The sequence below is a fragment of the Anthonomus grandis genome, chromosome 24, assembly GCF_022605725.1.
Source record: "Anthonomus grandis grandis chromosome 24, icAntGran1.3, whole genome shotgun sequence".
NCBI lineage: Eukaryota > Metazoa > Arthropoda > Insecta > Coleoptera > Curculionidae > Anthonomus > Anthonomus grandis.
Genome location: NC_065569.1, coordinates 475,865 through 500,775, shown reverse-complemented (window position 1 = coordinate 500,775; position 24,911 = coordinate 475,865).

Sequence of the window (24,911 nt, the reverse complement as noted above, 5' to 3'; positions counted from 1 at the left end):
TTAGAGGTCATGGCCGTCCCACTGAGAGGGCTGACATAATTTGATTGAAAACTAAGGGAAAAATGTTCTGAGAGTTCTTTAAATTATAAAAAGTAGTATTACACAGATAAAAAGGATCTCTTAACATAAAGTAAAACGAGTTTAAACCAAGGCCGCCATGTCTTTGGATATAGCCAAATGAATATTACCTTAGGAAAAACTTACCACATCCTTAGCTTTAGTCTACTACTATTTTAAATTGTTAAGTAAATATGTCCTAATTGTAAGAACAGCAAATTATTAAGTTATTTGGTCTAAGAGAAGAAAAAAAAAATTTCTGTCCCCAAGGTCATTATGTTTTTGGTACAAGAGTCTTAATCTTAACTTCAAAACGTGTGATCTTCTCATATGTACATAAATGTACTTGTCTGAAAGACATTTCTTTGACGGAAATAAATGAATGGCTTAAAATCTAAAAATTTAATGGGTACAAGATTATTAAGTTCTTAAGTCAAATATTAAATATCTTGTATTAAGAAATTATTAACTTGACCCAAAAATTATTATTTCGGTTTCGGAAGATAACTTTTCGAAATTTCGTAATATCGCTCGTGCGCGGGTAAAGGGGTATAAGTCAGAATATTTATAAAATGAGGTTAACGCAAAATTCGACACCACTTTTCAAGATCTTGAATTGTGTAAAAGGGTATAACTCTAGCCGCGTTTAAAATCCGTATTTTCAATTGTGTAAAACAGGTTTAAAATATGTATATATAGGGAGTATGGATATATATCATTATATATCCGTTTTCACAAGAAGCTGGTTTGGCGTAAAGCGATTTAACATGACTTATACCTCTTTACCCTAATCACAGAACAACCCACGTTATTTTGTGCCGTACGAATATGTCACTATTATTTTTGTTTACATATTTTTAATGACGCATGGCGTGTTGAATGCTTAGCAAAATAATCGACATAATTTGGTTTTAAACAAGTTTAGAAACCTTTGGTTGCTTAAATAAGTTCTAGAACCCTGCCAGAACAGGCAAAGAAGACTATAGAACGTCCTGTTTGGGTTAAAGTGCATAGTTTTGTCATTAGTTTAAGTGAGGTTATGGCTTCAAAAAGAACAAAATTAATGATTGATATGTGCAAAGAAAATGGATTTGATAATCTTTGTGCCGTTGAGGATGGTAAGTTCAGCTCAAATATTAAATTATGCTTTTATGTTTAATACGCAATTATTGTTCTTTCACTAATAATACTGTACCGTTTCTGGGATTTGGGACTTGTACTTCTTTACCCGCGCACAGATCTAAAATTTAAAATTGCTTTAAATTAATACTATTATTTCAGTATATTGTTGTCGATTATAAAAGATGTTAAATTATTTTAAATTTTTTACTAGGTTTAGTCTGTATTTTTTTAGCTACATACCTACTATTTTTTTATCCATATACTAAAAGTCAAATACAGCGTGCCAAGTCACTAAAATTTAAGGTACTGTATTTTATATCGAATTAATTTCTGTTATTAATATTTTTATAGGTAAGCAGACTTGGCAAGAGATTTGTTGTACAAGCACCAATGTCATAGACCAGATACCATCTACTTCACAGGATGTTTTAACAGAGATGTCAGAGCAATCTAATAAGAAGGAATTCGTTACTTTGCATAATGTTCCTTTATCTACAACACCGTATTTTGAGGATGATGTGTCATCTATACACGGTAAATATGATTAAATTTGCTTTCAATTTATAGATATTCTTTGGTGTCAAATAGAATTTGAAATTATTTCGGGAATTTGAGACGAGTTAGGTAAATGTTTGATACAGCATTTTGAACTGTGGAAACTATTTTACGTATCAAAAAATAAAATGTTACTTCCCCATTCTACTTTTTTGAATGATGTTTTGTTCAAGCCGGTTAGTTTATACCATTTACTAGCTATTTGAAAACTAGAATAAAGAAGTAAAATTCATGATAATATGGCAATAAAAAAATTAATTGTAGGTCATTGTTTAATTTCAGAGGTTCTGCCATCACCAGGTAACGAACAATTAGGTCATGATCCTGGCGATTGTGACGACAGCGATAAGGATAAAGACTACGCCCCAGAGTCAGAAAGTTCAGATTCTGATATGGTTAATCTACAGCAACTTGCAGATAAAATAAAAAAGAAAAACAACAATTCGGCGGGTCAAGTGGAAAATGTTATTAAAGAAAATTGGCGAGGTCGGAAAACAGTAAAGGAAGAAACCAGGGAGAAAAGAAAGTTAAAAAAAACAAACAGAAATTTGGGTAGGGAATATACTACCAGCAAGGGGAAACTTATCAGAAAAAGAGAGAGAAGACCTTTATGCTCTTGTAGGAATGGATGTTGTAGTAAAGTAGATGATGTTCAGTTGGACATGCTTTTTGATTATTTCTGGTCAATTGGCGACTTTGACGAGAGGGTTGCCTATACCGCAAGTCTTATTACGAAACAAAGAAAGAAAACAGCAATAACGTCAGAAAGGAAGAAAAAGGGAGACTGTGTTAACGTTTTTCATTTGAAAGTTAATGGCGAGTTGATTCAAGTTTGTAAAGGGTGCTTTGAAAAAACCTTCGATATTTCTAATAAATTTATAACGACTGTATTATTAAAAATGAACTCAACAGGAATATGTGAAAAAGATAAAAGAGGTCGTAAAGAGCCTCCAAACAAAATAAGTGAAAACAGTTTGCAGCTAGTAAAAGATCACATAGCTTCCATTCCAACCTACGAAAGCCATTATTGTAGGAGGAATTCCGAAAAACGATTTTTACCTTCATTTTACACGTTGATACGTCTTTATGAAGAATATAAAATTTGGGTCCCGCCAAATAATAAGCCCGTAAGTCGTAAGATTTATGAACATGTTTTTCACGAAATGGGCATTAAAATAAAAAAGTTCCAGAAAGACACATGCGCTACGTGTGAAAAATTGAACATTTTGATTCGCAATGAGAAAAACAGTGAAACCTTGAGTAGGTTAAAAACTGAACTGCAGTCACATCTAGATGAAGCTCAGGCGGCTTTTGATTCGAAAAGACAAGACAAAGACCTTGCAAAACAGGATGAGACTAAACTTGTATACGTGTTTGATCTTCAACAGTGCCTACCAACCCCAGATCTAACTGCCTCTGTTGCCTTTTATAAAAGAAAACTGTGGACCTACAACCTGACCATGCACGAATGTAAAAAAAAACAAGCGATCTGTTGCATGTGGTACGAGACCATTTCTGGACGGGGTGCAAATCAGGTAGCGTCTTGCGTATTTCGAGAACTTTTATCTTTGCCTCCTGAAATAAAGCATGTTACACTTTATTCTGACACTTGCGGAGGTCAGAATAAAAATTCCCATGTTGTAGCAATGTTTCTAGTTCTTATGCAGCTGACTCATCTGGAAAGTGTGGATCATAAATTTTTGGTTCCCGGTCACACTCATATGGAGTGTGACTCCGATCATTCTGTCATTGAGAGAAAGAAAAAGAAGTATGAATATCCAATAAATCATCCGCGTGATTGGTTTCAACTAGTGCGGTTATGTGGACAGGCAAATAATAAGTTCCAAGTTATTGAGATGAACAGAGAACATTTCTATAGTTTCTCAGACCTGCTCAAGAAAGTATTTCAAGTAAAGAAAAAGGATGAGGTAAGAAACCATTTTGTTTGGAAAAATGTGAAATGGCTAAGATTTGAAAAAAAGAAATGGACATTTTATTATAAAACTTCTTTGAGTTACATAGCTCCCTTTCATGAAATGGACTTTTCAAGACGTGGACAAACTAAGGAGATACCAGTCTCAGCAATCCCTAAGTGTCAATTTCCAAACCCCATTACAGAGGAGAAAAAGAAAAACCTTATAGATCTATTGCCCTATATAGACAACGTGTTCCACGAATTCTACAAAGGCCTTCCCACCCAGAAGGATCTTCATGAAATTTTGCCTGATATAGAAGAAATTGACGAAGATAATATAGAGTAAAGAGAAACATCTTATGTTTTTTTGTGTAAAGAGGTATAATTAGTTTTTTTTTTCTGCGAAATGGATATTTTTTTCTTTGTAATGTTATCCGAACATTAACCCTATTAAAATAAATAGCTCTGGAAAAAAAATCATTTTTGTATTATTTATTTTAAGGAAGTTATCCCAAAAATTGAACCGGACAATACTTACCAAGCTAATTTTCTCAAAACTAATACTTTTGACATTATACCCCTTTACCCGCGCACGAGCGATATAACTCACAAAAAAATATAAAATTAAGTTAAGCCTGTCAGAAAACACTATAATATTAATTATAAAGGTACTTAGACAGCTTCACACAATTTTACATTTTTTTGTGGATTACGACTGTTCACAACCAAATACGTATACGAGTATATAATATCTGTATTGTATTTAAAGCCCCTTTATAATTATGTATTTTTTTATTAAAATGTATCTTATGTTTTCATTTTTCATAAATTGTTTTTGATTTTACTTTTTATATTTTATTCACTTAAATGAGTTTTCGCATTCAATATTAAATATCGAAGCAAAATTTATAGCGCTTTTTACGAGGTTTTTTCGAGGATATAAAAAAGAAAAGAAGATAAAATATTAATAACACACTTTTATTTTATATTATGGAAGTCATAAGTTTCACAAAATACATATACTAATATTATATCGTTAATATTTAACGTCAACGCAAAATTAAACTCTCTATTATGCTATGAGCATCAAAAAAAAATTAAAAAAATCTGTAACACTTATTGCCTTAGTCTTATTTTTTTAAATTATTTTATAAAATCAGAAGGTAATAACTTTTGTCTAGGCTTATGATTTCTAAGTTATTTACATTTCCAAAACTCTAATACTTGTAGATAATATCTGCTAACCAGACTAACCACCTATGCATAAATTAATAGAATATCCTGAAAAAATTAACATGATGAATGACAATGAAACATTGAATTTATTCCTTACTATTACGATCACACTATATATTATACATATATTTTTCGATATAAGAGAAAAAAAATATTCGAGAACAAATAAATTTTTTATAAAAATATACGTTTATATTTTTATAAAAAAGGATTTTTTTCACAGTTACATAAATGTTTGCGCCAAGGATATTTATTTTGTCCTAAAATGGTACGATTCTTAGCTCGAAATAATTATCTTATTTAAAGTACATAACCTTTCCTTCAAGATTTTAATTTTAAAGTAAGAAAATTCTCTTCTGCTAAGATTATATTTTTTTCTTTTAGGAAAATTTATAGCGGTTTTCGCGGAGGAGTCCTGAACTTGTCCGGGATTCTTTTCCCGAGTCTTTTCCTGTATTTTTATTGGTTTTAATATGTCCGCATTTTATCATCGGCCAATCGAAACTTAGGAAAACAATCCCGGACTAGTTCAGGACTGCCCTGTGAAAATAGCTATATAGCTATATTAGCTTCTTAAGAATATTTTAACGCAAACGTCCACCATTTTGTTTAAGATACAATAATAATTTACACAAAAGCTTTTAAAAATCAATGCATGCTTATTTAGTTATTTATAAACTAATCTAGGTATACCTATAAGAGAGTAAAAAATGCATTATAGCCCTACTGAGTATTTTAAACCTACACACGCATATATAGGTACCGGTATAATTTAAAAAAAGAAATAAAAACCACATATATTTATAATATAAATATACCTTCAAACACAGGCCACAAGTGTTCCAAAGCATTCCGCTTTAAAAAAGAGAAAACTTCACTTACTTCAACTTCAAAATTGATGTTGTCCATGTTGAAAAAACCAGATTCACACACAAAAATGCGATTATACATCGTGTCGCGTTGACAATGCCGCGTCTAACTTGCTAACGATTGGAACGACCAAAGGACGACAAACGACAAAGGGAAAACACCGGGGTTATACCTAGGCGACCCAACGCAAAGCACCTGTGACGTTAAAGCAAGAACGTACTCTTTAAACAAGTATCGATAAATTCACAATTTTATTCTTAAAGACAGTTGCCTAATAGCAAGGATTTAATTCGCTAAGATAATTAGAAAATAATGCGAAGAACGTGGATTCTCTTTTGACAAGATAACGTGAGTTTGAACTAAATGTATATCCTTAATTAAAGATAATTAACAGCCAAGATAATATATTTTCTTGTAATAAGAAGTCATTTTTATCTGTGTATGGTTTAATTTTTTTATATGAGTAAAAGAATAATTAAAAAATGCTTTAAACAATTTTTTTTCAACACCATGAATTTTGAAGTTTGAAAGTCAATATGAGGAAGTACAATTGATTTTTAACAGTAAAAAATAAATTAGGGGAGAGATAGTGGTACATGTTTTAAATAATGTTTACATTTTTTATATTATTAATATATAAAATAAAATTATAAAAAAAAATAAAATAGTATTCATTATTACTTATTATAATATAAAAAATGCCACTCTTATAGTAAATAATTACTGGTATAGTTAAAAAGATTGAGCCTAAAAATATTTTTTACTTACATTAAAAAAAAAATTATCATCAGGATTTAAAAAAAAATGATCATCATTATAAGTGAGCAATATTAATTATAGAACACTTACAAATTTATTTAAAAAATAGGATTGATTCTCATATATTATTGTCAAATGGCAAAACAAACTAAATAAGGTATATTAATAAATATTTTAAAATATTGATTTCAGAGCAAAACATTGAGGAACTTATCCTTAATTTGTTAACGGATGAAGATATAGATAGACTCACCAACAACAACATAGGTTCCAAAATAAAGCTTAAGGTGGGAATTGCTGCACTTAGAAAAAAGGTATGTAAATAAGTTTATTTAAAAAAAAGTATGTTAATGGACTCAAAAGAAATTAAGGCCTAAAAAGCAATTTGGGTGTTAAATATAGGTAAACAGTTTTTTAGTTAAAAACTGTTTTTAACGTTTCTTCAAATAAAATGGGATTAAATATATTGTCAAACGAAGATAATTCATTAAAACACATTTTAAATTTTATTTTATTAATATAAAAATCACTTAAAAATATTCGTTCGGTATACCAGGTCATTTACCCACAAATTGTGTAAGTTACAATTTCGTGATTGCATGATGAAATAACCAAGTCATTTCCATCGTAAAAAGATTGCAAAAGTACTTTGTCGACAGAACGATGGTTTGGAAAAAACCGGAAATTCTGCTGACCAAGAAAATTAACACTAGGGTACGACGAACGAAAGTTGGGAGAGTTACGACCGGGTCTCGGGCAAGAAGAGGTAACCGAAAGCAGTGCGGAAAAGCTTTGTGAAATGTTTGCTCCAAGAATAATAATAATGTAAGTACATTTTACATTGAACATTTTATCATATCGAAGAAGATCACAATTATTGTCACTTTATTAAGTTACGTAACATTACTTTCACTTTAATTATAGAATTCGCTACATATTCCCATGTACTTAAATTATTAATCCTGTTATGTCGGTTTTAGTTTATCTCTTGTCAAATTAGCTCTTTTATTTGGGTAACTCTACTTAAATCGTTATAATTATATTTTGCTGTCAATACAAGGTATTTAGTAAACTATATTTTGTTTCAATGCTAAAGCGTACCTTAAGGTCCCAGTTACATACAATGTATGTAACTGTCACACGGCCTTGTCCTAGACCAGGCCAACCCCCGGTGTGACAATATTATAATATTTGTGGACCCATGCGCGTGCGCCATTCATTGAAATCGATACTCGGGGTCTGCTCGCAGACGTTTGTACTGTCGACGGTCCCGGTATAGCTCATATTTGTGAATTTACTGCAGTGTTGCCATTGGTAGCGACTTATCGCGAAAATAGTGACTTTTTATGTGCATTGCGACGTAGCGGCGATTTACAAAAAAAAATCCATTTTGTAGCGACTTTTAAGCATAAAAAAATATCATATTTATTTAAAAAAATACAATACAATACAATAAGCAACTATTGTATTTTTCGAAAAGTCCAATTATTTTATATGACCATGAATTGATTTATTCGATAATAAAATTTTATGTATTTAAAAACGTGGCGCTACTGATTACCAGTGGCCCTGTAATCTGTCAGTTGTTTTGCCCCTTTTTTTATTCGGGACTTTCCCGGAAGCGTGATTTCTATTCCTAGTCGACTATTAAAATGGCACCAAATTTGACAATAATTAGCGACAAATTGGGTATGATTCATCATAGTTTTAGCGGTTTTAGCAGAATTTGTCTTGGCGGCTAGCCATTAGGTGCTAAGTGTAAGGTGTGGATAAGACAAAACAGTTTTGGATGAGACTGTCAAAAACAAGAACTTAAAAAGGTAAGCTCGAGGATAAACTATAACCGAGACTACAAGTAACTATATAGACTGTTGCAAAATTCAGTACAGATATTTTAGGGGCGATTCCTCTATTACACAATAAGAACGAAGGTATTCTTCCTGTCTTGTATAGATATATACAGGTTGTTAAAAATACCTAAGTTTTAAAAAATCATTTAACAAATAATTGGTGTTAAAGGAATAATTGCTAATGTTTGGATAAAGTTCTACATCCAAAAACAAACACATTTTGTGTATCTTAATTTTCTTCATAATATATGCTTCGTTATGGACAAAATAAATAAATTTGTTAAATGACATTTTTGGTCCCTATTTTGTCCTCTTGTCTACCACATCGCCGGACATACTGTATAGATTTTTTTTTTAATTTTTAAAGAATATGAATAAAAATTGTATTTGATGTTTGTATACAACTACAATATATACAAGTTTATATACTCATATATAAATTTTTGTTTTCAGAAGGCAGGATGGTTACCTGAAAAATTTTCCATGTGAAATTTTTCTAAGACACAACCACAATCTTATACAGTGCTTTCATTTCAAAACGATCCACCCTTGATAACTTTCTTAAAAAAAAAAAAAAAAAAAAAAAAGACATGTGAAATTAGATATACAGGGGGACGTTTAATTATGCATTTACTGAAGTTCTGTCAATCACCTCTTCACCTCCAGCTAACCTCACTTTAATATGTCAAATGGAAACCCCCATCGCATATTCGTAAATACCCGACATATAATCCACCCGAAGTAGTTTCGTTACATAGCAGACGCATCAGACTTATTACCTGACGCGTGATCCACTCGAACTAGCTTTATTATATATCAGACTTATGTATATGACGCGTTATTTGCTGTATAATAAAATTAGAAGAGAAATTAAAAAAAAAAGATTTTTTTTAATAGTAAGTAAAAGTATTATAAATACTTCTAATTTCATTTATTTCCGAATCAATAAATAATAAAAAAATTATTTAGAAAACCAAAATTGTTCACTTTTATTAAAATTTTAAATATTGCTAGGTAAAGTTGGGTCACCCTGAATAAACAAAAGTTTTTAGGCTCAATTTAAGACAGATTTATTTTTTTTGATTTATTGATTTCCAAACCTATATTTTTTACAACACGTTTTCAGAAAATGTGGAGACTTGGTATTTCTTTTCTTTATGCCTCCTGAAGTTCTACCAACAGCAACTTTTTTTTTAGTTCCACATCGACGACGTGCTACTGAAGTCGGCTGAACTGTCATCCGTTTACCACGATGACGACATTTGTTTTTAGACAAGTTTTTAGCTGGGATACCTTTCCACTTAAAAGCAGTAAATAAACCATTAAGTAAAGTAGTTTTTGAACCTACGTATTTTTTTATATTTTCCAAATATGTATTAATAGCAGGAGCAAAGTTCTCTGGATCTTCTTCTAAATATTTTAGCATTGTCACAATGTTCTAGATACCTCTTTTTTATGTCTTCAATACCAATTGGTCCATTGTTAAGGTGTTTTGGAGTATCCATATTTCCACAGCTTGCATGATTCGTGTATTATTTTCTGGCTCTGCTTGTATATTTTCTTCTTCTGTATCATCGGTGGTGATTAACAGTGATTTAAATATATTTTTGTTTGCAGTTTTTTCCGAAGCTACTTCATATAATATGTATTTCATGGCATTGGCCAAGGTGTTAAATGCTGTAAGAAAATTATACTGCTGTAAGACTAACCCCTGGTGCTTAAAGTGTTTCCCGTTAAATCCTACTGGACAGGTGCATTTACAAGCTTGCATATCAACTAAATAAATTGTATTTTCTGAACTTTCACTTGGGACAGAAAATTCGAGCGTTTCCATGTTGGTGCACGTAATTTTTATTTAACTATTCGAAGATATAGGTAAGTATTTAGTAGCAACAACTTTAGATGTTCTTTCATAAATTAGGTCTAGAATACGTTGCCTATAATAGTTTTCGAAACAAATTACGATGTAATCCACCAGTTGTACTAGATTAAACGCTTTTGCTCTTTCCAGAGGTATATTACATTTAACAAACGAAACATTACCTCGGTGTAGTTATTAGTATCGCTATCTAGCGTATAAGTATCTAGCGCCATATGCATATCGCCTTAAGAACATGGAATGTACACAGCAATAATGTCGCATGAGGCCAGTTAGTTTGTAAAACATTACGTTCGCCTAGATCATTATCTGTTAAAATTCCCGTTGGTTGAATCTTTTGGGGTATAACGTCTATTAAGTCTTTGACAGCTACATCAAATAAATCTGATTTTTGGCAACTGCTTAGTATACAACTAACAGGTAAGCCTCCTGCCGCGGTCTGTGTCACAAAGAAATATACTTTATGGTCAAAAACGTCACAGTTACCGGAAGCATCTACAAAAATGACTTCGTTACCTTGTTTTAGTTTTAGTGCGCACTCCATCAATGGAATACAGATAGCAACAGCATAATCTTCATGCAATTGAGATATTTTGTAAAGCACATTATTGCTTTCTTTATGTTTCGCTAAAGTTTCTTCTATTTTTTCTAGAATGAGACGTCCAGTTCTGTCACCGAAGTCTTCCTTAAATTTCTTCTTCCACAAATTTGTGACGTCATTTTTAGTTGGCATAAAGAACCTAAAAATATAAGAATATAAAATATATTCATAAGAGCCGCTTTATCAAACGATCGTTATGCCTAAGCCGAGGCACAGCATAAAGAAACCAGCAGTCGCACTTCAATAAAAATACATTGGCTTGAATAAGCGAGTTCGGTGCATGTGTACTAACGAGCATACGTTAAAATACAAATATGCCCAGCCAATCAGAGAAATTGAGAGTGGAGCAGCACTGGTGATCCTTTCGTGAAAGTTCGTACGTCAAATTTCGTTGCCGATTAGCTACGGAAATTGAAAATCACGGCATTGCTTTTGTTTAACTTAACCTATATTGCAGATTTTATTTGCTTTGCTTGCTTCCTAATAATTGATTTAATTATCAACAATTATATCAACTTTGCGACTATTTGAGTGAAAATTCATAGTGTATAGTGTTGAGTGTTTACTCCATTATCTATACAATCCATAACTGTGCTGGTTTTGGGCTCAAAAACAAACAATTTAGTGTTTGAGTTTCATTACCTTTCAATAAACTTGCCAGTGTTTCTTAGTGCATAATTTCCTTCCACTTTAACCAATATTTGCACTTATCTGTTGCTGTCTGTTAGACAATTATGGCATCACTAAGGTAAGATACATATAATTTTTTTAGTTCTAATTTGAATAATTATTTATTTTGCAGTCAACAAAATGCAGTCTGTGAAGTTTGTGATAAGGAATTTTCAAGTACATCTACCAGAAACAGGCATTGGAAAAAGTTTCACCCTGAATTTGTTGGGAAGGAACAAATAAAACACATTATATGTCCAATGTGTACTAATGATATCCAGACATTTTCATATTTTCACTGTTTAAACAAACATTTGCTTGATATTCACCATATAACTGTCAAAGAATCAATTTTAAATTTTAGGAATTTTGAAGAATTCACATCTTGGAGGGCACAAGATAATAGGGAAGTAGATTATGCTTGTTAGACCAGAAAAAAGTTTAAGAATGGGGAAGAACACATATTTTACAATTGCAACAGGAGTGATATCAGACGTTGTACAAAGTCTTAGTTATTATTATCAAACATACATAAGTATGCTTTGTTGTGTTTACTTTTAGGATTTAATAGCACATGCAAAGTGAGAAGTCTGGGGGAAGCATTCGCATTCAAGGAACATGTCAACAAGACCAAACTCAAATAGCTATCAGCATAAAAATGTAATAGAAGCCCATAACAAAGCCGAAAAAATGAATGGTAAGGTTGAATTTTTAGAATTTGGAAAATTTAAAGTACAAAGTGTTTCGGTAAGTGGTAAGTTCTATGTTGTGTCTTGTCATGAACTATCTGATGAGCAATGTCGCACTGGATACTGTAACATCTGTAAAATATGTTTTCATAAATACAGATGTGAGTGTCCACAAAATTCTGTCTAAACAGTAATTGTAAACATATACATGCTGTAGCCATTTTTGAGCAGAGGAGCGAGTTTGTTGTAGGTTCCCCAACTGTGAGTGAAGAGGAAGAGGAAATGTTTTGTTTGTTGATCAACCCACAACTATCCAAATCAATTATCAGGAGGATGTAAACCATTTTATTCAGGAGAGTTCAAAAATGAAAGTCAATAGTTCTGCAATGGACTTTGAAGAAAATCGAGTAGTAGATTGAGTAAAATATAAGTTACATTTTTATTACATCGTTTATACTTATTTTAAGATTGCATTGCAAGAAATTTGTAGCTATGGTAGAAGTTTAGATAAAAACGCATTTGCCAGATTTATGGCTGTAATCAACAAATATAAAAAAGTGGAGGAAGAAAATTCTCAGGGCATTGAAAAGAAAAGAAAAATTGAAAAACAAATGTACTATCCAAATAAAAAATAAGCTAGATTTCTTTGTGTATTTAATGGCTAGATAATATTTGAGTTGTAGCTATTTTTTTATGTTTTTATTATAGCTGTGAAGTTAACAAAAATAGGATGTGGTATTTTATATGGTATTCTGTGTTATAATTAGTATAATATAACTAAGTATATTTTTTGTAAGGTTTTGGTGCAGGTTTCAAATTGTAAATACAAATTTTATGTAAGAGGTCATATACATAACTAGGTATAGTTTTTGTAAGGCTTAATTTGGTGTAGGTTTCAAATTGTAAAAACAAATTTTAAGTTGGTTTCTGTATAACTATTTTTATATCTTTTATTTTAAGACTAAAATGTTAGCTTATTTTGTATGTTAATATTCAACTAATCATTTTCTATTACATTTTGTTTGCTATGTTTTTAATATTTTTTAGGGTGCAGAAAAGCTAATTGGATTAACTTGAAATTGACATGGAACGAGGGGGAAGATCCTCTGTGAGTATATATTTATTAATTAAAATGTATACAGAGCAGTAATTTTTTTCCATGTTACTATTGTATGGAAGTTTGAATGGTTCGGGCTGTATATACATGACCAGCAGAGATGACAAATAAGCTAAAGAAGTGCGAGTCTACATACTAAATACCAGATTAATACATTTAGCCTCTTTGCATTTAATTTTGAGGTTGTTGATATTAAAAATACCATAAATTATTATATTTAAATAACAAATAAATTTATAGATTTTTTATTATTTGAAATAAACAAAGTTAAAATATAATTTCTACGTTTTTTTTTTGTTTTCTGTTCTTATACTTTGACTTTTTAGTCATATTTATCCTTTGTCCAGCTTTTCCAACCATATATATACTTTATATCAACCACTAAAGTATAATGTATAGAATATGTATAGTGGTAGTGGACAATTTAAAATGATATACTTTCAAATAACTATTGACAATTATTATATTACTAAGGTGCATATTAGAATTATGACACAGAGGTATGTAAAAATGCAAACTTTAAAATGTTCACCATATATTGTTAAAAAATTGCCATATTTTTTTTTCTAACTTTTTTATTTATCCACTCATGCACCTATTAACCAATTAATTTATCAGCTCTACACACCAATTCAATTTCGTATCACCCCATTTTTAATATTTAACTAACAATAACAATTAAATAATTCATACATTGCGCTTACACGTACCGCTATACCAAATGATTAACAAATTTCGTCATTAAAAGAGATAATTTGCTATAAAAACCAAATTTGGCAAGTATTTATAAAATATTTTTAAAATAGTAATTGATCACACGCTGTAAATATTTAAAAAAATCAATAATCCATTTACTAATAATAGCTAAAATATCTTCTTATTAAATGTTTTTAATGCATATTGCACTTTTCTTTATCTAAAATATATACGCATCATAAAAACCTAATTAAATATGAATAGAAAAACTACATACTCCTACATTGAAAATTTCCTATTTGGAATTTGGCGGTTCGCGTACCACGCCCTCGCGGATGCCGAAGCGCTCTTATTGGCTAGGCATATTTTTATTTTAACGTATGCTGTACTAACGCAGGCGCGGCATATTTGCTTATAGTAGGGATGCCGCTGACACTCGCTACGGTCCACGCGCCTTTTGCCATGGCTAGAGCCGGACTTAAACATTTTTTTAGATATTATTATCTTGTAAAATAAAAATACCTACATATAGTTTGACCATCGGATCTGTGTCTACGAAAAGAATGCGGGCGAAATTTTGAAGCGTTGTCACGTCTTACTGCAAAAATGAAATAGTATTGAATAAAAAGTAAATATAATGGTAAAATTAAGCTATTTAATCATAAAAAAGATAATAAATTATGTAATGCAGTTTAAACCATATTTTTTAGTTCTATTTGCTAATGTTTTGCATATTATAAAATCCAATATTGACTAACATTTATCCGAAATTCCTAATAAAACTTACAAAGCCGGCAACGTCGTGCTTTCGCGGAAGCATCTCGCTGTTTGGGGACAGATGATTGGTTGATGACATCGCGGCCATTAATTTATTATTTTTATGCAGCTCTCTGTCTTTCTCTATCTTATTGGATCGCATCCTACCAGGTTCTGTGTAATTTTCGGAATAATATCGATTTCTTGCGGATTCAGTGGCGGCGGCGTATGTTAATACTTTTGAGCTATTAAACTGTTTTTATTGTTGTATTTTTAGGTACCTACTTAATTTATGACCTATGACTTTTGAGTAGTGTAGCATAGTTTAGTTTATTTGCTATTATTGTTGTTGCTGTTTTGTTGTTGTTTTGTGTTATTTGTTTTTTTGTTGTTAAAGTTCATATTTTTTAACAGTTTTTGTGTTATTTACGTTAAAATGAACAACTTTATTCATAGAAAGACAATTTATAGCCAGGCAAGGGAAGTGATTGCGAATGTTTATAGGTAAGTAAAATGATTATAAGAGAATTATAAAGCCTAAGCACAGTTATGAAAAAAAAACATTAAAATAAAATCATAATTTATGCGACACTAAATTTCAAAAATTATGTACCTAATGTTGTAATAAATAAAAATCATATTCAATGAAATAAAACCAAGCTCGATTGCTTTACAAACAAAAAGATTTAAAGTTAATGTTGGTTATTTTGAATATAAAATGTCTATAAATATAAGTAATATGAATTGGAACGACGACAAAAAAAAATCGAATATCAGGATTATATACTTCTTGTACAAATTTTTAGGGTTTGCAATGAAAAAGCTACTAATAACTTCGTTAATCTACCAGTAAAGCGCAAACTTGAAAGAGTATCTCAATATACTGGCGTAAGCATTTCAATGGTGAAAAAAATTCACAAAGAAGATGAAGAAAGAATGCGGACGGACCCCAACAAAATGCTTTCTAGTCCCGGCAAAAAAAAGACCGCGAATGACGAAGGTGGAACAAGACGACAACTTTCATTTTCAAATAGTTAAACACCTAATAAATCAAATTTATATGGGTTTAAAGTTGTGCCTACTAGCAGAAAGCTGTTGCAAAAATTGCCAGAAGAAGAAAATTTTTTCAAAAATAACCAATTCTTCAATAATCTTTAAGGTATAAATACCTAAGAGAAATAAAAAAACACCGAGCCGAAGGTCGCAATATTGTCTATTTAGATGAAACTTGGATAGACAATGACCTAACGTTTAAAAAATGCTGGTAGAGTGAGACTGTTACCGGAGTGGTTAGCAATATATCTTCAGCAGGTACAAATTGATTATACTTATTTAAATAATAATTTAAATTATACATATTATGTAGTAAATTCAATGTTTAAACAGCATAATTCGGATTATCTGCCGTGCTCTTTCCCTCGCGATATCCAGGCATCGTGTACGGCACTCTTATTTTAAGTGAATAAACTAAGTAGGTGTATTACAAATTTTGTGTTTTCTTTACTTTACTTTTATCTCAAACTTCCCTAATCTTGTCTGTCATTTTTTTATTACATATTTACAAATAAAATATTTTAGAAGACCTTAATTTCCAAATTAATATCTTACCTACAAATACCTATTTTAAAATTAAAACTAAACCATATTTTTTAATATTTAATACATTCAAATCTGTGTAATCCGTTTATAAAATTTCGCACGTCACTGGCCATTTCATGAATGAAATGAGGCGGGTCTAGTCTACAACCACGTTCCCCGCACCGATACCGCTTAGCTACAGATTGGTTGGGCAGACTTTAGTACAAATATTTATTTTTTAATATTAATAAAGTTCATACATTAACAAAATATTTAAACAAAAATAAACATCGCATTTCTACATCTAACAACAACGATATAGAAGAATACGTGCAGGAAGTTAATTAGGTATGTACCATAAATTTAAGAGACCATTCTTTGAGTAATTTTAATCAAAATCACAAAAGTTTTTGCAAAAAATGCTACGCTTTGTAAAAACGCTATCAAAATAGTCACTAAGTACGGCGCTGAACTAGGCGATAGACCTATGAACACAGTTCGATAAACAGTGAGCTCGGCATCCGGAGAACATGGCTGCGGCATGGCTAAGGACGCTATTAGTTCGCTTACATTTTCGAGCGGAGTGCGACTGCTGGTTTCTTTATGCTGTGGCCGAGGGTTAACTCTTGTCTAAATTGTCACTTTAATATGGACATTGGATATATTTGACAAAAATTAACCCTTATGTTAATAGGGAAAACCTTTCATTGATAAACCGGCCCTGAATATGAAATATATTGTTATCTATCGTATAAAATGTCCTCATACTTATCTCCATATTCTTCCATTTTTTCCGCGCAAAAAGTGTGATAGGCTGAAGCCGCAGAGTGTCCTCGATTAAAAAGTTCTAGTAAATGATTCTTGGCTTCATCGCCTAGTGGTCTTGCATGCTTATCATGCAAGGCCATTCTACTGTAAACGGATTTTTTTTCTTTGACTTAGATTCCTCAAATATTTTCGTTATAACGATATTTATTTTTGCTTTACAATCTAAATTCTTTGACTTCCGTTTACGTTTATTATTTTGAGTTTCAAGTTCTAACTTGGTTGCAGGTCTTTTTATTGATGTATTAAAATGACATCTATATATTCTTTTGAATATATTTCGAGGAGCATTAGTAGGTACCTTAAAAGTTTTCTCAATAGTCCATGTTTCTTTTGTCACAGTTTGTAGATCAGCCATCCATTTCTGTAACGTAATCAATTTGACGTTAGTAGATGAAATTATGGAGACAATGTATTTTTTCGCGTCGATTTGTAGTAATTCCGTATAACATTATAACTAAGCGAGTTACTGAGTCACCGTCCATGGATTGCAATGTACGAGTTACAAAGGTAATTTGTAAATCCATGGACGATGACTGAGTTTCATGTATGTAGGTATAAGTAATAAGATATTAGGCTTCCTCCTGGTTCCCTCCCTGCTACAAGGCAAATTTTCCTACATGGATTACGTTAATTTATTCTTTATAAATTAACGTTATTTAGCGCCATCTCTTGGTTGGTGCTCCACGAGTTCCATCGCGAGCAACTACTATTCCCTATACAACGTAAGACGTTTTGAGCCGCATTTGAAAACAGCTCGGAGGATGCCAAACACATTTAGTGCTGTCAAACGTTGTTTGCGATGAGAAAAGTGAGTCTATTTTATTTTGTTTATTTATTTTAAATATCATTCTTTTATAAATAATATTAAGTGGAAAAACAACAGACAATATTGTGAGGGAAAGGGATATGCCAGGATTATAGTCTTTTAGTTATAATAAAATAAGTATTTTTTTTAAAACCGGACGCCCACTATATTAATAAATTTTTTAATGCTACCCGATATTCCACGTATTTTGATATATCATTTGCCTACTTTTATTCAGCTGTTTTTTTACGTAATTTTCGTCCTCTTCCGCGCATCCACATATCGACCGCGTCAATTTTCATAAAATGTTTGTTTAAAAAAAGCAGTTTTTTTATAAACCCACGCACTCCTTGAGAAGTATAATAATATGATATATTATGTATCACTACAAAACAGAGCTAATTTTATAAAGCAATAAAATAAATAGTATTCACGAAGGTCAACGACCCGTAAAGTAAACAAAAATCTATCAGCATGATCAAAGATCCCAAGATTGTATTCCTTGTTTCTTTGATTGACTTGTTTTCCTTGCATCCCATGCCTAATTTATAGTCCTAATTATACTTCATAACCACGTCCTCGTAGACCACCCTGTAGTTACGTCTCTGGTACGAATTCGGCCACTTTTTTCAAAGAATTTACACCAAAATGTCTAATCGCGTGATCCCTTAGTACCTGCCTTCCTTCTATGCGTCATTACGTTTTTAAGTGCGATAGCGGTCACACATTCGGTCGAGGCGAATAAATTCCGTGAATCAGTGTTTGCGTGCGTGGAAAGATCGATATTCAAACATGCCTAAGCGTTTAAGCAATGAAAAATACCGTCGAATAAAAAAGAAATTAAAGAAATTACATGCATTGATTGAGCAGGGATCATCTTCAACCGAAAACAGTAAGTAAATATGTATAATATTATTGATAAATTACGCTGTTTACCTACGGGGGAAGCTGACAAAGGAATTATCGTGAGATATAAAATTAGACATACTTTTGTTTACGCCAAAGTAAATACGTACCTAGTATTATAGTGTAAGGGATAAGTACCATACACATAGTATTTTGTTTATGCAAAATGCTAAAGCCCTAATACTCGTATGATATATTATATCAAATATTCGTTTAGCGTTTTTTGTCTGTTTTTCCAAAAGTACTTTTGTTTATGCAGAAGTATTCAAAAGAAGAATGGGGCGAAAGATAATGCAAATAGTACAGTAATTTGTTTATGCAAATTCAGGCATTTATCTAAAATATATTTCTCTGTTTCACAAGGTGGCTCTGAAAGCGAGATAGAGGAACCTCGTCACGTAACCCCGCCCAGATGAACCCTTACAGCCCCAGCGGCCGCAGGAGAGTATTTTACATACATTACCACCCGATAATGAAAGTATGTCAAAGTTATTGGGCGAGGACCCGTCAGTAGATACTTCTCGGGCTCCTCCACTACAAGATGATATAGTCTGTAGATGGAAAAGTTATGTCATAAATGGGTTAGATAAAGAAATAAGAGAAAAAGTAATTGAAAATTGGAAAATTCCCGAAAATTGCGAGTTTTTAACTGCACCTAAATTAAATATCGAAGCCGAGGGATTACTTTCTCCCATAGATAATAAAAAGGATGCCATATTAAGTAGCCTCCAAGATAAGGTAGGGAGAGGATTAAGCGTGGTTGGTAAAGTCTTATCCACTCTAATCTCCGATGAAACCCCTACAAATGTAAGAAAAGAGTTATCCCCAATGGTAGCAGATGTTGGAAAAAATTTTTGTGAGGTACATCACCTAATTTCCAAACATCGCAAACATCAAGTATACCCGTTATTTAACCAAGAAGTGCAGAAATTGGCTGAAAGCTCAAAAACCGACAAGTGTTTGTTTGGAGAAGACTTTGGTGAGAAGTGTAAAACGGCACAAAATCTGAAAAAAGTCTACTCGGAGCTAGCAGTTCCTGCCAAAACCGGGAAAAAACAGATCCCACGATCTTCAAACTACAAGGTTGCTACTGACAATTTTTTATACCGCCGACCCCAACACTCCAAGATGAAACGTTGCAACGAGCGCCCCAACTACAGAGAGAAAAAAGCAGAGAGGTTTCAGAACAACCAGAAACGCCAGAATTGGCATCAGAGATCTTACAAGAAATAGAGGTAAATGCGCCATCTAAAAATTATGCTGGTAGAATTAAAGATTTTTATAGCTGGCAAAAATTAACCAATGACCCACTTATCCTTGAATGGGTCAGGGGTTACAAAATACCATTCTCAGAAAGGTCAGTCCAATCTACTTTACCTAAACATGTTAATAGGTCACGATCTCAACAATTGCATATTATGAACGAGCTACGCAGGCTTTTGAAAATAGGTGCCATATCACCATGTGCCAGAAAAAGAGGTCAATATTTATCTCCCCTTTTCTTAACTCAAAAACCAAATAAAGAATATCGTTTTGTTTTAAATTTAAAAGGCTTAAATACTTTTATAAATACAAAACACTTTAAGCTAAAAAATTATAAATCAGTAAAAGCTCTAATTTCAAAAGACTGCTATATGTGTTCCATAGATCTTAAGGACGCATATTTCTTAATTCCAGTTCACCTTGACAGCAAAAAATTTTTACGGTTTGAGCATAAAGGTCAACTATATGAATTTAATTGCCTGCCTTTTGGGCTGAGTTCGGCCCCATATGTTTTCTGTAAAATACTAAAACCGGTGGTAAATTTTTTAAGGTCAAATGGATTCTTGTCAATTAATTATTTAGACGATTTTTTTCTTTTGGGTTATAATCTAATAGAATGCAGGAAAAATGTTAATATAACAATTAAAACCCTTTTATCCCTGGGATTTATTATAAACTATAAAAAGTGTAGTCTCAGTCCCTCATATGAAGGCAAATTTTTAGGATTTATATGGGACAGTAAATCAATGCAAATACGTTTACCCCAGGAAAAAGTAACTAAAGCTCTGAAACATTTTCAATTTTTCAAATATAAAACTAAATTTAAAATACGCGAATTTGCAAAACTGGTAGGCTACATTGTATCTGTTTGTCCGGCTTTTGATTATGGTTGGAGGTATGTTAAAGAATTAGAAAGTTTAAAAAATTTCTTTTTGAGAAAAAACAACCAGTCTTTTAATGCTAAAATGAAAATTAATAGAAAGGCCAACCTAGAATTAGAATGGTGGAGTCAAAATATTAGAAATTCAGGGGCTAGAATTCATACGGGTGAATATATTAAAGAAATATTCTCAGATGCTTCCAAAAATGGGTGCGGGGTGGCTTGTGCTGGCAATAGATCCCATGGCCTTTGGAGTTTAGAGGAATCGCAGTTGCATATCAACCATCTAGAACTATTGGCAGCCTTTAATGGCTTAAAATGCTTCGCTGCTCAATTACATAACTGTGATATCCTGCTAAGAATTGATAACACAACTGCGATCGCCTCCATTAACAAAATGGGCAGTTGTAAACACGCCACTCTCAATAAAATATCGCAAATAATCTGGAGCTGGTGTGAAGCGAGAAAAATAAAAATATTTGCCTCTTATATTAAGTCGAGTGAGAATACAATCGCAGACTATGAATCAAGGCACATAAATATCGCCACTGAATACTCCCTAAATAGTTCAGCATTTAAACTTATTGTTCAAAAATTTGGTCAACCAGAAATAGATCTTTTCGCTACTATTTTAAATAGTAAGTGTAAAAAGTTTGTCTCCTGGAAACATGACCCTGAATCAAAATTTATTGATGCTTTCACTATAGGGTGGTCACGTTTTTATTTTTATGCATTTCCTCCATTTTCAGTAATTTCAAAGGTATTAAATAAAATTATAAGGGATAAAGCTAGAGGTATTATAGTCGTGCCTATTTGGCCCACTCAATCTTGGTACCCATTGTTCTTAAAACTTCTAATATCAGAATTAATTATTTTTAAGCCAAGTTCTAAATTACTTCTCTCTCCTTACAAGGAGAGTCATCCGATTTGGGAGAAAATTACCCTGGGTGCAGGGATATTATCTCCAGGGCGTTTCAAGTTAAAGGAATACAAGAAGAATTAATGCCGGTGTTCGTAGCCTCATTAAGCGACAATAGAATCAAACAGTATAATACAACCTACAAAAAATGGTGGCAATATTGTAAATCCGAAAAAATAAATCCACTAGCGCCTGAGATTCGTAATATTCTAAAATTTTTATATAATGAATTTAATTCAGGGGCAAAATACTCCACGTTAAATACCCATAGATCGGCCCTAAATACTCTTTTTTCTTTAGATGATCGTCAAAAGTTAATTAAGAGATTTATGCAAGGAATATTTAGGATTAGGCCCGTGTTCCCGAAATACGATACAACCTGGAATCCCCGAATAGTAATAAACTACCTAAAAAAGCAGTACCCTTTAGAAAGCTTATCTTTCGAGGAATTATCGCTAAAAATGACAACCTTAATGGCCTTAGCTACATCCCAAAGAGTTCAAACACTTGCCTCGATAAAAATTGATGATATTATTATTAACGATAGGGAAATCAAAATTAAAATTACAGATTTAATTAAAACATCTTCACCTCGCAGGCCTCAACCGATTTTATCTTTTTCCTTTTTTAAAAATAACCCCGAAGTATGTATTGCCTTAACATTAAAGAGGTATTTAAACGTAACAAAAGAATTACGGAAAGATTGCAAATATTTATTTATCACGCATAAACGACCATTTCATAGGGCATCCTCACAATCAATTTCGAGATGGGTTAAGACAACACTGTCAAAAAGTGGCGTTGATACTTCTATTTTTACCTCTCATTCCACAAGACATGCCTCAACCTCGTCTGCATTACGTAAAGGCATCAATCTAGAAACTATCAGAAAAGCAGCCGGATCTAGACTAAAGAATCAACAGTTTTTGCTAAATTCTACAACAGACCCCTTATCAGCGAAGACTCGTATGCTCAAAATATACTTTTATAAAAGAAGCACTAGGTTAGAAATTTAGGGAGATATATACGTAAATATAAGTAGGTGTGTATATTTTTAGGTACAAAATTTACTGTATTATGTGAAATTAACTTTTCTGTAGCGTTGTTACAACTTAATGTGTTAATTTGTTTATAAACCCTCGTAGTTATAATCTAAGTTTTTGGTAGTTTTTCCTTTCGAATAAATAAATATTAGTCAATATATTAGTAAATTTGTATATAAACAGTTACAAATTTATATGACAAATTAATGTTAATTAAAAATAGGTGATCAAAAAAGTGTTGGCTTTAAACATCTATAGGGTGGTCTACGAGGACGTGGTTATGAAGTATAATTATAGATTAAACGACTTGCCTGTAAGGAAGTTCCATCTTAATTATATGAGTAACCACGTCCGAAGTAGACCAACCCTCCCTCCCATTACCCCTATAGTTCCTTTTTTGATCAAGTCTTCTTAAAAACGTAATGACGCATAGAAGGAAGGCAGGTATAGTTCAGTTCAGAGATCTATTAGAATCTTTGATGTACCGCAAATAGTCCGTGTGCCGGTGTTGCTTGTATTGTCACATGACATGCATCTTTAAACCGCAAAATTTTATGTGGAAAGAGTCATAAAGTATTATTCTAAGCGATATTTAATCATTTCATTAAATAAATAAATGTTTTAAGCATTTTTTTAAGAATTTATACATTTGATTCGTAAAATGTGCCCACGTACTATTTTGTTAAACGCCTGAGCTTAGTCACAGCCACTCAAGCGTGAAAAGTTGCACAGGTCCGGTCTTAAAATTTATTTGTATTTAAAACTTTATTATTCGGGATTTTTGGGTTTAGTTTTATTAAGTTAGAAATTCAGGATAGTTGATAGCAAGATAATATTTAATTTAAATATAAGATTTAAGTACGTTAAATGAGTTTAACCAAAAATTTTAATTTCATAAGTTTAGTTTTTAGCGTCATCAGTCCCTTATAACAAGTCAAGTCTCTTTGCTTTGCAATATGTCAAGTTGGAATAATGTATTGACTACTGTTAACCCACTGCATAGCTTTCATCAAATAGTATTAAACAATTTTAACACTGCTTTTCCTGTTGTCAATATTAAGAAACGAAATAGAAAACCTTGATATACTAAGGGTTTACGAGTATCTGGGAAAAATATGCGCTTCCTTTTTTACATTAGGAAACACGCTATGAACAATGCAACATTTTTAAATTACTATAACAGATACCGCAAGATTTACAGAAACTCAATCAGAATGGCTAAGTGGACCTACTTTCAAAGGAGGATAAATAATTCCTCCAACAGAGCAAAAGAGTCTTGGAAGATTTTAAATGAGCTTAGGGGTAAAAATAATGTCTTGGTTATTCCAAGTACCTTAGATTCCAATGTCCTCAATTCCTTCTACTGTGATATTGCTAGTAACCTTGCAGCCAATCTCTCACATAAAATAGATCCCAGGAGCTATCTTAGCAATGTGGTAGTAGCCGAATCTTTCTTTTTTGCCCCCAGAAGTGTAGAAGAGCTTAAACAGTTAATGGTTAATATTAAGAATAAGAGTTCATCAGGTTGGGATGGGCTTTTTCTTAAAATATTTTCTGTTTTACCTCTTGTTGCTTTGCAAGTCTTGGCCGAGTCAATTAACTTTTCATTTATGTCTGGAGTTTTCCCAGAGTGCTTAAAAAGAGCAATGATTGTTCCTCTTTACAAGGGTGGCGATCGCGACTGTCCTTCTAACTTTAGACCTATAGCGTTATTGCCTACTTTAGCCAAGATAGTGGAACGGCTCGTTAAGGTGAGGATGGTTTCATTTTCAAATAGATTTTGCCTATTGAGTCTTCAGCAGTTTGGCTTTCGTGAGTCCGTGAGCACAAATGATGCTATCTTTCGCTTTCTAGAGCACCTGTACAACCGACTGAATGTTGGTAAAGTTGCAGCAGCGGTATTCTGTGACTTGTCCAA